The following is a 16,536-nucleotide window of genomic DNA, read 5'->3' on the forward strand; positions in this document are numbered from 1 at the left end:
AACCTATAGGAAATGGGTCCTATCTGCTTGGTTATGTGGGTGAGAGATGGGATTTCTCTCTGTTGTTTTTTTTTTTGCTATTTATTTTTATATATTTATTTATTTGGCTGTGCTGGCCTTAGTTGTGGCAGGTGGGACTTTAGTTGCGATGTGTGGGATCTAGCTCCCCAAACAGGGATCAAATCCAGGCTCTCTGCACTGGGAGTGTGAGTCTTAGCACTGGACCACCAGGGAAGTCCCCATCTCTCTGATTTTTAAAATCTCTTTTTGGATTGCCTGTGTTGGGCAGCATATTCTTTAAAAAAATTTTTTTTAATTGAAGTATAGTTGATTTACATTATTATGTAAGTTTCAGGTGTACAGTACAGAGATTCAGTTTTATAGTTATTCATATACATATAGTTATTCAGTTATATATATATATAGATAGATAGTTTTAAAAATTCCTTTCCCTTATATGTTATTATAAAATATTGAATATAGTTCCTAGTGCTATACAGTAGGTCCATGTTGGTAATCAAGTTTATACATAGTAGTATGTATATGTTAATCCCAACCTCCTAAATTATCCCTCTCCCCACTACCCTTCGTAGAAGGCACTGGCGACCCACTCCAGTACTCTTGCCTGGAAAATCCCATGGATGGAGGAGCCTGGTGGGCTGCAGTCCATGGGGTCACGAAGAGTCAGACACGACTGAAGCGACTTAGCAGCAGCAGCAGCCACTCCCCTTTCTCCTTTGGTAACCATAAGTTTGTTTTTTATGTCTGTGAGTCTCTCTGTTTTGGAAATAAGTTAACCTGTGTCCTTTTTGCTTTTAGTTTCCACATATAAGTGATATCATTTGGTATTTATTTTTCTCTTTCTGATTTACTTCTAGGTTTATCCATCTAGGTTTATCCATCTTGGTGCAAATGACAGTATTTCATTTTTTTAAAATGACATCACATTCTGATGTAATATATGTTCAAGAATAAAAGTGTTTTCTTTCTCCGCTTCCTTTATGGAGACGATTTCTGGATTGGGAAAAGATTTGTTTTTAATTATATTTTCCCAACACTCACTCTTTCCTCCTCCTTCTACATACTTGGGCATGTTGGCAGAAGTTGCAGCTGCCATCTTGGACCATGCAGGTGACTTTGCAAATGAAAATCATCCTAGGATGCTAAGGGTGGTTGAGGAACCTTGGTCCCTTGACTACTGAACCACTGTACCAGCCCTGAGCTGCCTACCTTTAGACTTCTTTTATGTACAGAGAAATAAAATTCTCTTATTTTAGTCACTGTTAGTTTGGTTTTCCCATTAAACAAGGCTGAAATTTATTCTGATATAGTGCCAAAAAAAATAAACCACAAATAAAATATAGCCATATCAGCTTTCTTATTTAAGCATCCTCTAACATTCAACTGGCTTTTGCTTACATGTATGTAAGTCAACTGACTTACAAGTTATCAAGATGTACATTTTGTAATTTGTTTATTTTTGGTCTTTTACCATGAAGCCATTTACTCAAATGTTCTCTCAATACATCTGTGGCTCTACAAAATGACTAAGATGAACTTTCTTTGAAAATTGATCTATTTTTAATTGGAGGATGATTGCTTTACAATATTGTGTTGGTTTCTGCCATACATTAATATGAATCATACTTAGGTATACATATGTCCCCTCCATCCTGAACCTCTTTCCCACCTCCCACCCCATCCCATCCCTCTAGGTTGTCACAGAGCACCAGTGTGAGCTCCCTGTGTCATACAGCAAACTCCCACTGGCTATCTATTTTACATATGATAATATACGTTTCCATGATATTCTCTCAGTTTGTCTCCCCCCGTCTCCTTCCCCTACTGTGTCCATAAGTCTGTTCTCTATGTCTGCATCTCCATTGCTGCCCTGCAAATAGGTTCATCAGTACTATAAGATGAACTTTTGATTATACACGCATTTCTCTTTTTCAGGCAAAAATATTGAACTTCAGTCAAGGTTTAAGCATCAGTCCTCCATTCGTGCATATATTGGAATGGGCCTAAAATGTTCTTAAGGGAAATCTTGACCCTCTTATCAACTCACAGAAGTAGCTAGATCTTCTACTTTTAAAGGGGATGGAAACACTCTTCAGCTTGTGTTAAAAGATGTTAATTCAAGTGCTTACATTGTTGATGATTAAAACCCATCATTCTGTCCTAAAGCAGCACCTGAGAATGTCCCCAGGCACTTGTCAAGAAGTATAACAGTAAATTCCCAGCCACTCAGTATGATACAAAAGTCTGCTGAGGAGAGAGGGATTTTTGGAGGACAACTTTAAAAATATGCAGTCCCCCTTTCCTCAGATGAGCTGAAATCCACGCTTAAGTTAAATGGGTTATGGCAGGGTTGCTTATCTAGATTTCATTGGTTTTTGGTCCTTTGTACCATGGCTTATACTCAGCTATATTTTGTAATTGTGGCCTCTGCCTATTTTTAAAGATATTATAAATAGCAGCACTGTGAGCTTATATTGACTGCTGGAAGGCTACTTTTGGGTCAGTTATTCATTACTTGGCATGGTGTTTTTCTTTATGATGTCACATGCAATGGCTTTCTCTGGCTTCATTACCAAACTCTGTATGCTCATTGAGCGAGTGACTAGTTAATTTGTATTGAACAACTGGTTTATTCTTATGGACCTTGCATTTTTGTGTGGCTTATAATTTGTGAAGTCCAATGACATCTTTTTCTGAAACGAGGGACATCAAAATAAATACTTGGCCTAATGAATCTTCCTCTTTAACATTTTCATGTGTTTTTCATGATAGCTATTCTAATGACTTTTTTCCTCACTGGCTCATTTCTTTGGCCTTGACTCTTTGGGGTAAGGGTGAAGAAGGAAAATTGGTTCATCCTTTTTTTCTTAGCAGGACATATATATGTTATTTTTAGCGTGGAGAAGTTTCATTGAGTTTCTAGAATAAAAAGAGCTTCAAAATTGATAGTCTTTTAGAATGATTATCTTAAGAAAAATTAGAATTTTTTCAGGATAATAATTTAGTCATTTTTAAGAACCTGTTTAGAATTCTTATTTTACTTATTTTCTTAATTGATACACAGGTCTAAACTCAAAAGAGCTTCACTAGTGGCTTAGATGGTAAAGAATCTGCCTGCGATGTGGGAGACCTAGGTTTGATTCCTGGGTTGAAAAGATCCCCTGGAGAAGGCAACAGCTGCCCATTCCAGTATTCTGGCCTGGAGAACAGTCCGTGAAGAGTCAGACATGACTAAGTGACTTTCACACTTTCACTTTAAACTCAAAAGGAACCAAAGGTTATGAAATGAAATTCTTTTCCATCTCATGTCTTTAAGTTTCTTTCCTTATAGTTGCCAATGTTATTTCTTTTGTTCCCATATTTTTTGTATGCTAAGTCACTTCAGTCGTGTCCGACTCTGTGCGACCCCATAGACGGCAGCCCACCAGGCTCCCCCGTCCCTGGGATTCTCCAGGCAAGAACACTGGAGTGGGTTGCCATTTCTTTCTCCAATGCATGAAAGTGAAAAGTTAAAGTGAAGTCGCTCAGTCATATCCGACTCCTAGAGACTCCATAGACTGCAGCCCACCAGCCTCCTCCATCCATGGGACCCTCCAGGCAAGAGTACTGGAGTGGGATTCCATTGCCTTCTCTGATTTTTTGTATAGATAAATATATAGAAATTCCTTAAAATTTTTTTATAGTACTATACTGATCACAGTGTGCTACCAGATTTGTCAAAACCCGTGTATATTAGAACTTTCTCCATATCAGTACATAAAGCGTTTCTCCCACTCTTTGCTCTGATTAACAAGTATTTATGGCTATACTTTAGTTAGCCAGTTCCCTATTTATGGTCACTTGGGTTGTTTCTAATTCTTTTTAAAAAGATATTAATACAAACAATATTTTATTGGACAATCTTGTACAGAGCCAATTTGCCTATTTGAGTATACCTGTAAGATAAAACCCTTGAAATATAATTTTGACTCACATTTTACATGCACTTTAAGTTTTGATAGGGCTTCCCTGGTGGCTCAGATGGTAAAGAATCTGCCTGCAATGTGGGAGACCCGGGTTCGATCCCTGGAGAAGGGAATGGCAAGTCACTCCAGTATTCTTGTCTGAAGAATCTCCACGGACAGAGGAGCCTGGCAGGCTATAGTCCATGGGATCACAGAGAGTTGGACACAACTGCACACTTAGGTTTTGATGGGCATTGCCAACATTCTGTTCATAAAAATAGTAGTAATTCACATTCCTTCTGCTATTTTAGTATTGCTCCTGAGGTCCTCAAAGCAGCAAATGACTTTATATCATTCAAGTGTTATTCAAAATTAACCATAGAACCTCTTTGCCCACAAGAACTAACATTCAAAAGAGAGAATTTTTAAAGTATATATATATATACTATTTGCCTTTTTATAATTTGCCCACAGTTCTTTGCCTAGGCTTAGAAAAGTCTAGAGGAGTGATTCTGGAAGAGTGTAATGAAACAGAAACAGCTAGCAAGGTAATTAACAAATGATAGTCCTCCCTTGCCCTAGAACCCATCATGTTGTCACAGATGTCTCTCGTCCCTGGATTTAAAGAGGCCCATGGCTACCCATTAGTCCATCCACAGCCCCACGCAGGAGACAGGAGTGGGGACGGATGAGCTGGAAGCCTGGTGTCTAAAAGTGGAAGCTTAAACATAGCCTTGTCCAGGATACTTTCCAAACTACAAATTACTCTTGACTTAAAAAAAAAAAAAAGTCCTCATTCCCCAGGAAGGAATCTGATGAGAAAGAATAAAAAAGTTGACTTAGAAATCCTATGCATTGGCCACAAGAGCCATGAAGAAATACCTAGTCTCCCCAGCAGTGGGTCCAGGAATGTAGCTTTGTCTCCAAATGACTTCGACTCATTCCTGCTCATTCCATTTTTCCCTGTGAAATAGGACAAGTGTGCTTTCTCTTTGTCGAAACAGTGTCTCAAGGAGCTTAAGCGCTGTGCCGGTCATCCCAGATGGAGATGTGGCTGAGATGGAGAAGAACCTGAGAAGCTGGTTCTACTTGCCTCTATTACAGGCCTTGGGACACTGTTCTCACTCATCAGAAGCCAGAACTCTGCCTCGCTCTCAGAACCTTCCCTCCAAAAGCTGACCCCACTCTAGTATTTTGTTTTGCTTTCTCAGATTAATCATTTTCATAGATTCTACACTCTTAATGAAACGGAATTAGATGCTCATTTCAAGATAAACTCTAAACTTCCCAGGTGGCTCAGTGGTAAAGAATTCGCCCGCCAATGCAGGAGAGGCAAGAGATGTGGGTTCAGTCCTTAGGTCGGGAAGATCCCCTGGAAGAGGAAGTGGCCACCCACCCCAATATTCTTGTCTGGAGAATTCCATGAGCAGAGGAGCCTGGTGGGCTACAGTCCGTGGGGGTCACAGAGTCAGACACAACTGAGCGACTGAGCACACAGGCATGCTTGAAATGCACTCTCTTCTTTTTCACTTCTTTTCTTTTTGCTCTTCATGTGCCTGGGAAGTTCTCTTTCCCACTTACTACATGTCAAAATTCTAGCTACACTGTGCCTTCATTAAATTTTCCCTAACCCCACCCCAACATACTATGTAATTTCTGCCTTGGCCAATGTATGCTGCACTTTCTTGAATTTCTCATCCAGCATTCTGGGCAGAGCCATTTATAAACAGCTCTTTATGAATTTGCCTCTTGTCTTCCTCTGCATTAGATTATAAGCTCTTTCATGACACAAACCATTATCTTTATATCCAATGTAGTGCCTGAGTCATCTGAGGGGCTTACACATACACGGAATATATTTAGCAATTATGATTAAAGTAGATGAATGAATAAAACAGTGTAACTTTTCTTTAAGTGGAATGGTGGAGAACATTTTTCATATTGATGCTGTGTATTTTCAACCGAAAGATATTATTTCTTCCATTTCTAATGGCTCAGTGGTTCCTAATGCCATCAGGATCACCTGGATGGATTTCTTAAACTCAAGTTCCTGTCCGTCACCCCCAAATTTGACTCAATGTGTCTGAGATTGTGTATTTCTAACAAATACCCAGGTTATGCTGATACCCCAGTTCAAGGCACTAGATTTTTAGATCCATTGTAATAAGCACCTGGAAAATCCCATGGACGGAGGAGCCTGGTAGGCTACAGTCCGTGGGGTCACAAAGAGTCGGACACTACTGAGTGACTTCACTTTCACTTCACTTTCAGTCACAGCGTCGGTCAGTCAGTTCAGTTGCTCAGTCATGTCTGAGTCTTTGTGACCCCATGGACTGCAGCACACCAGGCTTCCCTGTCCATCACCAACTCCCGGAGCTTGCTCAAACTCATGTCCCTCGAGATGGTGATGCCATCCAACCACCTCATCCTCTGTCGTCCCCTTCTCCTCCTGCCTTCAATTTTTCCCAGCAACAGGGTCTTTTCCAGTGAGTCAGTTCTTTGCATCAGGTGGCCAAAGTATTGGAGTTTCAGCATCAGTCCTTCCAGTGAATATTCAGGATTGATTTCCTTTAGGATTGACTGGTTGGATCTCCTTGCAGTCCAAGGGACTCTCAAGAGTCTCCTTCAACACTATAGTTCAAAAGCATCAATCACAGGCTAGCAACATAATTAAGCCTCTGGTACTTTTGTCCAGTTAGCCCTGATATGTTTACCCAAGAGGATGGTGGAGAGACTCAGAAACAGTTTGGACTGTGCCAGCGTGTCAGTGGGCTGTGACTGATGAGAAGACCAACCTTCCTGATGGGCATTGTTTCAGAATTACTGCTCCTTTGAATCTGTGAAGGAATCTAAACAAATCCTTTTACTCTAAGGCTTCCCTGGTGGCTCAGAGGTTAAAGCGTCTGCTTGCAATGTGGGAGACCTGGATTCAGTCCCTGGGTTGGGAAGATCCCCTGGAGAAGGAAATGGCAACCCACTCCAATATTCTTGCCTGGAGCATCTCATGGACGGAGGAGCCTGGTAGGCTGCAGTCCATGGGGTCGCAAAGACGGACACGACTGAGTGACTTCACTTTCTTTTTTTTCTTTAACTCCCAGAGAAAGGACAGCAGCACTTGAAGGCCAGTCACTGTTTAGACATCAGTAAAAATTTCTTGTGATGCAGCGTGGGTGGCCATATACCATACGAGGGTCATGTGCTGTGCTGACAGAGAACCTGTGTGGTCGTGTTATGGAGTCCAACCTTGTGCTGCTTGCCACATGACAGGCCAATAAATTTGAGAGAAGAAGTACTGGGGGAAAGAACAGAGACTTTATTCAAAAAGCCAGCAGATGGAGACTATGTCAGACTAGTCCCCCAAAGAACCATCTGACCCAAGTTAGAATTCAGGCTTCTTTTATACTAAAAGGCAAGGAAGAGAGTATATGGCTAGTCGTTACAGACTTCCTGGCCCTGGAATCCTTTGTTATTGCAGCTGTTTGTGAAGGTCTGGTCACAATGTTCCTATAAAACTCTTATTTTCTGTTCTGCACCTTTTTATTATACCTTAAAGGTCAAGCCTGGGAGCAGAGCCTTGAGAATGGGCTATCATGTTTATTTTAGGCTATTGGGAGTCAAGTGTATTCTTCTCTATTACAGTCCTAGTACCATTTGAAAAGAATGGGGTCACGAGAATATAATTTGTGGGATCCAGTGCAAAATGAAAATGAGGGATCCTTTGATAAAAAGTTACATAGAATTTCAAGGTGGCAACAGCAGAGCAGAGAGCAAATACGGGGCTCTTCTGAGTGGCCAGGTCACATGTCCATGACATTGGTCTTAGCCTTGGCCATGCAAAGATTCTAGCCATTTTTGGAAGAGAAATGCCAGGGGAAGACTGAGTGAGGTGTTGTGGGGGGAGCTGATGATACAGGTATAGATGGTGGAGCAGAAGACTGGTGTTAGAGCTGATTTTCCTGGCCCTTTTTTCTCTCCATGTTGTTATGGCATGGCTTTTTTATCTCCTTGTAGCAGAGTGGTGAAGGGTTGGCTTGTCCTTCAGTGTATGTGGACTATGACGGCCTGAGAAAGAATGTTAAGAACACCACGATGAGCCTGTCACCTGCAGTGGAGCAGTGAACAGCTCTGAGAAAGAGGCACCCTGCTGATTGAATGCAAAAGCCCTCCACCAAGAAAGAGAGCTCAACACAGATTAGAGTGGATGCTGTTTTCCTCCTTTACTACATCTTTGTCCTTTTACTTATTTTTTTAAACTACATTTGTTTGAGGAAATTACATTTATTAGAAAAAAAAAAAGGAAGGAATCTCTATGTTTTCCACTAAATGGTAGACTCCCCAAGAGCCAGTATCTGTCCCATCCATCTTGGTGTCCTTGTTCCCAGCACAGCACTAGATCCCCCAGACAAACAATTATGTTGAAAAATTGAACCAAATTGTTTTTGGCATTGATTCTGGAGCTTCAGATTCTCTTCTAGCATGATGTTATTGTTTAAATATTAAACAAAGAAAATATCTAATTTTGGCAAACATTTGGTTTATGAGCTAAGGTTTTTACCAAGCTTTATTATGGAATTTTTTTCTTGTTATGATAAAACCCTTTGCTGGATTATGCATCCAAAAATTTTTAAATGCCTTTGAGGAAATGTAATTTGATACCAAGGGGCTTCTCTGGTGGCTCAGATAGTAAAGAATCTGTCTGCAATGCAGGAGTTATTGGTTCAATCCCTGGGTTGGGAAGATCCTCTGGAGAAGGAAATGGCAACCCACTCCAGTACTCTTGCCTGGAGAATCTCATGGACAGAGGAGCCTGGCAGGCTATAGTCCATGGGGTCACAAGAAACAGACACAACTGAGCGACTCACATACACACAGCTGTGTGATATGAAGTAGCTGGTTAACAAATGTGGGCCTTATTTTCCTTATGCATTAATTTATTAATTTGTCACTTAATTGAGCAATCAATTAGTTAATACCCATTTTTTGAATCAGACACTGCTAAGCACAGAGGATCCTTTTTTAAAAAACTATTTTCTTTTTACTGAGGTAACATTGGTTTATAGCATTATATAAATTTCATGAGCACTACATGTTCCCTGCCAAAAGTTTAGTTTCCATCCATCATCCTGCAGCTGACCTCCTTTACTCATCACCTTTCCCCCACCTTTCCGCTCTGGTAACCACCACTCAGTTCTTTGTATCAATATGTTTGTTTTTGGTTTGTCTGGTTTGTTCATTTATTTATTATGATTATATTTTATGTATGAGTGAAATCATATGGTGTTTGTCTTTCTCCATCTGACTTATTTCACTTAACATAATACCCTAAAGGTCCATCCAGGTTGTCCCAAATGACAAGTTTTATTCTTTTTAATAGCTGAATAATATTTTATTGTATTTATATACCACATCTTTATGCATTCATCCATTAATGGGCACTTATGTTGTTTCCATATCTTGGCTATTGTAAATAATGCTTTGATGAACGTAGGGGTGCATATATTTTTTTCAAATTAGTGTTTTTGTTGTCTTTGGATGAATACCCGGAAGTGAAATAGATGGATCATATTCTATTTTTAATTTTTTGAGGAACCTCCGTACTGTGTTCCATAATGACAGGACCAGTTTGCACAACAAACATACCAACAGTGCGCAACACTCGTTGTTTCTTGCCACTTTGATGATGGCTATTCTAACATGCGTGAGATGATGTTACACTGTGGTTTTGACTTGTGTTTCCCTAATAATTAGTGATGTTGATCATTTTTTCATGCAAGCACAGAGGATATTAACACACAGACAGACATGAGTACTAGTTCATCCCTTCTTATCAACTGGTGCTCATAGACATGTAAAGAAATAATGATGTGGTTGTGACATGTGCTAAATGGTAGCAACAGAAAGCAGGGCTCTGAGAACATAGAAAAAGAGTCCCTCTCTCTACCTGGGGAGTTAAGACAGATTTCACACAGGGAGGTGAACCTGAGGACTGTCTCTAGAAGTGGTAGATAAGCTTCCCAGAATGGCCTCAATTTTTTCCTTCTAAGTTTGTCAAGCAGAATGGAAGAGTCTCTATAGGTCTTTCCAGGGCTACCATGTTAAGATACAGTAGTCCTACCTTATCTGTGGGAGATACATTCCAAGACCCCCGGTGGATGCCTGAAATTACGGATGGTACACAACCCTACATGTACTATGTTTTTTATTACGTATGTGTGCATGTGCTCAGTCACTCAGTCACGTCCGACTCTCTGCGGCCCCATGGATTGTAGCCCACCAGGCTTTTCTGCTGATGGAATTTTCCAGGCAAGAATAGTGCAGTGGGTTGCCATTTCCTACTCCAGGGATCTTCCCAATCCAGGGATCTTCCCAATCCAGGGATCAAATTCTCATCTCTTGCATCTCCTGCATTAGCAGGCAGATTCTTTATCACTAACGCCACCTGGGAAACCTGTTTTTTCCTACATAACAATACATATCTATGATAAAGTTTAATTTATAAATTAGGCACAGTAAGGGAGTAACAATAATAACTAATAAAAAATAGAAAACATATAATAATATACTTTAATAAAAGTTATGTGAATGTGGCCCTTCTCTCTCCAAATATATTATTGTACAAATTCAATGCCTTTTCCACCTTAACTAACCATTTCTCATGCACTGTGGCCCCAACTTCTGCACTTGGAAATACGACAGCAGAACAACAGCACAGATTTCTTTTTCCTTTTTCATAATTTCACGAATAGAAGATTCTTTCTTTCTATAGGCCTTAGGCATACATTCTTTCCTTCCATAGGCAACCTCAGCATACAATTTTTTCCTTTCTTTAAGTTGAGAGCTTTCACCTTTTCAATTAAAGGAAGCCTTCATGGCTTCCCTTTGGCATATCAAAATTCCTAGCATCATTACTCTTTCATTTTGGGACCATTATTAAGTAAACAAGGGTTACTTGAATACAAGCACTGTGATACTGTGACAGTCAATCTGATAACCCAGTGATTCACATCCCTGGTGGAAGGGAGCAAGACCACATGACAGCTAATCATGCCACTCAGAAGGGACCTATTACTTAAAACTTATACATTACTTATTTCTGGAATTTTCCATTTAATATTTTTGGACTGCAGTTGACCAAGGGTAACTGAGACCATGCAAAGCAAAACCATGTGTAAGGGGGGACTACTGTGTTAGGATTTAAGAGGTGGCCTAAAAAATGTTTGAGAGCAGTGATTGTTTCTATATGCTCTTATTTTTTCTATCAGCCACTGTCTTTCTCCCATTCCAAGACGTAACTGTTTTGACTACATGGTTCTATTTGTTGTAGTGAACATATTACTCTTTAACATTTTTATTAAGGAGCATAATTTCTGTCCTCACCACCCCCATATATTGGTTTCTTTTTTTTCTCCACTTTTTTTTTAAGATCCTTGAAAAAGCCTTGTTTTACAGAACCCTCTCAAGCAAGAGCTAATTAGTTTTCTCAGCATAATTGCTAGTGCTGCTGCTGCTGCTAAGTCACTTCAGTCGTGTCCGACCCTGAGACCCCATAAACGGCAGCCCACCAGGCTCCACTGTCCCTGGGATTCTCCAGGCAAGAACACTGGAGTGGGTTGCCATTGCCTTCTCCAAATTGCAGGTGAATCATCTTCAAAACTCACAGACCTCTTGAACTTCTAGAAAGAATCTGTTGTCTTCTGATGAAGATTTTTGCTGATGGTCATTTGTTATGCAAACAACTTTGCTAACTCTCCAGAAGGTGGAAGGGAATCTATTTTTAAAGAAACTATGTAAGATTTAAGAATTGTATGACTATATTAAGGAAACATTTTAACTTAACAAAATAAGGTATAAAGTTTAGCCCTCCCAATTCTTTACCACCTGAGACCTTGTTAAAAACGGAAGTTCCCAAATATTCAGAGCTCCTCTGTGCAAACTGCTAGGGGCAGTTTTGACCTTGAACCTCTCTCTGTTCTCAAAATCGCTACAACAGAACTTTTGAAAGTTTGTGGGCTTGGGAAGAACAGCAAATTCTTAGAACCCTGGATTTTCCAGCGAATAAAACCATTGATTTCCATCCTATGATGCATGACAATGTCACTTCAATTTTCTTCCCTTATGATGGACAGGGAGGCCTGGCACGCTGCAATTCATGGGGTCTCACAGAGTCGGACACGACTGAAGCGACTTAGCAGCAGCAGCAGCAGCAGCAGCTGTGAATAGGTGGAGAGCATTCATATATGAGGTTTTGGGGTTTTTTTTTTTTTTTTGCTTTTATAGTGTAACACACAGAGTATTTAATAAGGACCCTTTGGTGACTGCTTGTGTCATTACTAAAGGAAGCAGAGATATTGAAACAAGCAGAGAAACTACCAAGTTTTGTGCTTTACTCTTTGGTAGAAAGTTGCTGTGGCCTTCATTTGTCCAATTTTGCTCCAGCTCTTGGGGTGGAAGTGGTTTGAAAAATTAGAAAGAGTTTTGATGGGAGGCCAATGCTCTCAGCCTCCCCAGGAACTACCATTCACCACACCCCTGCCCAAGCCCCCGTAGTCTTTACACTCTTTGGTGCAGAGACTGGTTTTTGTCTGTTTTATGACATTGCACTGTCTCCTTCTTTCCCCATTGACTCTTCCTAAAACTTTTGATCTCCATGAGTAAGAGATGCTGCTGCTAACCTTCCGCAGTTCAAAGACAGCTGAGAAGGCTGGAATATTTAAGTCTGATTCTCTCCCCTGTGTGTTTGTCCACAGTTTCAAAAGCAAAATTCTAAGAGTTCCTGAGACAGGGTTACTTGGTAACTGTCAAAACTGCTAGCACACTGGCATCTTCTCAGCTTACCTTCACCCATGTGGAAACTGTTTGTTTCAAAGATTGCTTCTGTTGCTGAACTAAAGACAAAATAAAGATGAACTGTGGTAACACATTTCTAAGAAATGTTTTATTATTTGCTCGTTCAGACTGAGTTAAAATAGATTTGTCCACTTTAAAAACAAGCCAACAAACAAACAAAAAACCCGACCGTGCTCAGCAAAATTTGTTTTTGTTTTCCTCCTTGTAATTTACTGCCTGGTTGTGGTTTTATGACACAAGGCACTCTAGTCACTGTCCCATAAAACTGGCAGACTGAGAAGCAGCTGCAGTCAGATACGTTCCCACTCTGGGTCAAGAAATAAAATCCTAATGTTTAATCTTGGTGAAAATGGAGTTGGGAAATTATGAGGCAAAGAGATTTGATCAGACATTTTGGCTGAGATAAGGTTGCTAGACATTTCAGCACTTACAGACCTGCTAGGGACCTCTCTCGCCCAGCACACTCAAATGCTCTCATGTGGTTTAATTTAATTACGAACAGCACTTGCTGGTGCTGTTCATATCGGGTGATGCTATACTACCAGAGTTATGAATGAGTTGAACAGTGCTTCTAGAGGCTTTCCAGTGAAAGCACTTTTGGGTAACAGAAGGGTTAAATCCACAGTGATTTCAATGTTTCTTACTTTCACTTTGTGGGATTAAAGCCAATGCACGGGGTGATGGGATATAAAATCACTGAATTACAGGAGGTCTTTGTTTATGTGCCTGTTATAAAATGGGGAGTTTTTATGACCCAAAGATAAGTTTATGAATAGGCATGAGAAAGATAGTTGAAGAAACAGCATCTTTTATTAGTTGTCTCCTACTTTTTAAATGAAAAGATCATCTCTGTTGTAGTCTATTTAATTAATGTTACATAACTATTTATATAATTTCTCCTCTCATGTAGATACTCTTTAAGATGAGGGCTGCTTGGAGACAAATCTCCTGATGCTTAGAAACCCAGACAAATGGGAAAAATCGTAAGTGATGAGGTGGTACGTTTTCTAAATAGATACTAGAATTGGGTACTGTCGGAGCTGGTGGCTATAAGCCCAGACACAGCCAAAATGTATGATCTCAATTCCCAGCTCTACCATGCACAACTGTGTGGAGTGGTCAACTCGGCCTTGCTGTGCCTGCTTCCCACCTGTAAAGCAAAAGTCCCCTCCTCTTGGGTTGATTAAGAGGAATAATTCATTTAATATATGTAAATATTTAGTAATTATTGTATTAGTTTTTGTGATTATTATTTGTCATGATCATTTATTCCAAGTTTCTCTGCTCAGATATCCTGATTTTTAGTCTAGTGTTCTTTCTTTTATGCTACTGCTACCCAGAAAAGAACACAAACTGTAAGTTCAAATGTGCTGGTAAACACAGAGACTGAAAGAGTGAGTGTATGTGTGTGTGTGTTTGTGTGTGTGTGTCCATGTGTCTCTGGGTATGGCAGGCTGGACTTCATATAATAGAACAACTTCAAAGAAGTGGCTTTGTCTCCTTCATCTAGACTATTATAAATGACTCCTAAGTGACCTCTCCTTAGCCATCTCTCTTGCCCCAATGCCCCAGAACAAGCTTTCATATAAACATTAGGCTTTTTCTTCAAGTAGAAGTTTTAAGGTCACCAGTGATACAGTTAGCACTTAAAATTCTCAAAGAAACATTTGGCTGAATAGCTTGTTACAGGCTCTGTTTGTACAAGTCGTCTGTGTGGGAATCTGGCAGTTCATCAGCACTAATGATAGTCAGCTATACCAGCCCAAGACCGGGGACATGCCTCCCAAAAAACTGTACAGTTTTGTAAGTGATACTAGGTTTTCATCACTGACCACAGTCAGCATCAAATTTACTGTTTTAGTCTTCAAGACTGTTGCTCTGTTCAGAAAATAAAAAAGCGCTTTTACCTTGAGGCCAAAATGTAAATGTGTGACATGTACTTTTCCCCAGGCAACTGACTCACTGCGGATGTAATGACAAGCTATCCTTCAGTTTGATAGTTGATCAGTGAACTGGATGTGCAACTGCAGGAAATTTGCAGGGTTAGGAAATTAGATAAGCAAGATTATCACTAAAATAAAACTCTGCTCATTAAAATTATCTACTACTCTGGCCAGAGTTAATGGCCATCAAAATTTGGAAAGAGTATATTCTTAACTTCAACTCACTCCCTCAAAATCAGTTTAATGAATGTCTACTAAAGGTCCCTGAGCAAGGATTGTTGTTGTTCAGTCACTAAATCCTGTCTGACTCTTTGAGACCCTGTGTAGTAGGCTTCCCTGTCCTCCACTATCTCTCCACTGAGTTATTGATGCTATCTAACCATCTTATCTGTGTAAAGGATGAGGATACAAAGACAAGGAGATATAGGCCTTGCCCATAGGGCATTTTCAGGTTTTGAAGTGAAGTTGCTCAGTCCTGATCAACTCTTTGCGATCCCATTGACTGTAGCCTACCAGCCACCTCTGTTTGTGGAATTTTCCAGGCAACAGTACTGGAGTGGGTTGCCATTTCCTGGATCTTCCCAACCCAGGGATTGAACCCAGATCTCCCGCATTGCAGGCAGATGCTTGAAGTCTTTCCTACCTTGAGTTTGTGAATATTTGTCTGTTTTACCTTCTGGAAGTCCTATTGTTTTGCCTTTTGCCTCTAGATAAATTCTCAGGGTGCGGGGCGGTGGGGGAATAGGTGGAGAGTGAAGTTTCATTTGTTTCCATGTAGATATATATTTATTGCAGGTTTTCTGTACCTACTGCTCTGCAGTGATATTGTTGTAAAGCAAGTATCCCTATGTGTTTCTGGCTTGTCCATTTTATTTCATCCCGCTCATCATACAAGTCCTCTGGGCAACCAAATATCCCTATGAGGAAAAGGAGGTAAGAAAATAGCAGAAAACTTTGCTGATTATGTGGCTGAAATTGGCAACTGGGTTAAGATCTTAATTCTGCCACCTACTAGTCCTGTAACATTGGGGTACATTGTTTGACTTCTTTGGGGCCCTGCCAGGGACCAGCCCCGGCTGATCCAGGGTATTCGAAGCAGGGATGGTGTCAGCGACCTATTTATTTAAATATTTTATCAAAGATATAAAGAGTAATAGGATGAGGATAGCTCAGTAGGAAAATTTAGTGGAGAAAAGAGGCTGAGTAGCTTGGTTTACGCGGGAGACCAATAAAACTTCAAGACAAGAAGTTTGCACCACTTACGTAGGCCGCAGGCGTCCTTCCGTTCTCCCGAAGGAGAGGAGACACTGAGGCCTCCCCGGTCGGATCTTAGAAGCCCAGGCATAATTAGTAAGCATGGTGGGTTCCGCGCTCCAGATGGAGACTCAGCCAGAATTTGGGGGAGAGAGAGACATGCGGAGACAAAGTTTCTGTGAACAAGGCCCGCACTTTATTTTCCAAAGTAGTTTTTATACCTTAAGTTGTGCATAGAGGATAATGGGGGAAGGGGTGGAGTCATGCAAGGACAGCAGCTCCTGGTCCTAATCGAAGCCAGGCTTTCAAACTTATCATATGCAAAAGTTCAGGTGAATTACATCATCTTCTGGCCAGGAGGCCTGTTAACATTTTAAGAAACTTATCTTTCTCTAAAGGTGATTATTCCAAAGTCAGGCACCAGCCTCCAAAAAAGCATTGGACAAAGCTGCATTCCTATAGGGCAAAGGTGAGGTGGGCTCAGTCAAGAAAAGAATTAACTCAAGGGTCCAAGGTTACAAACATTG

The 16,536-nt window shown here is 40.5% G+C and overlaps 2 long non-coding RNA genes across 2 annotated transcripts in view; one reads left to right on the forward strand and one right to left on the reverse strand.

The window, feature by feature from the left end:
• The window catches only part of LOC147380246 (uncharacterized), a 100,891-nt gene extending 98,136 nt beyond the window's left edge, over window positions 1-2,755 (forward strand). The window contains exons 3-4 of the long non-coding RNA XR_015135047.1: window positions 594-740; window positions 1,957-2,755. This is a non-coding gene — a long non-coding RNA (uncharacterized LOC147380246). The remainder of the gene's footprint in view (window positions 1-593; window positions 741-1,956) is intronic.
• LOC147380240 (uncharacterized) overlaps window positions 1-16,149 on the reverse strand; it is a 679,399-nt gene extending 663,250 nt beyond the window's left edge. The window contains exon 1 of the long non-coding RNA XR_015135049.1: window positions 16,019-16,149. This is a non-coding gene — a long non-coding RNA (uncharacterized LOC147380240). The remainder of the gene's footprint in view (window positions 1-16,018) is intronic.
• Window positions 16,150-16,536: the final 387 nt, after the last annotated feature.

Source organism: Bos grunniens, chromosome 1, assembly GCF_055505025.1.
Source record: "Bos grunniens cultivar Pamir isolate PY7600 chromosome 1, Bosgru_T2T1.0, whole genome shotgun sequence".
Taxonomy (NCBI): Eukaryota; Metazoa; Chordata; class Mammalia; order Artiodactyla; family Bovidae; genus Bos; species Bos grunniens.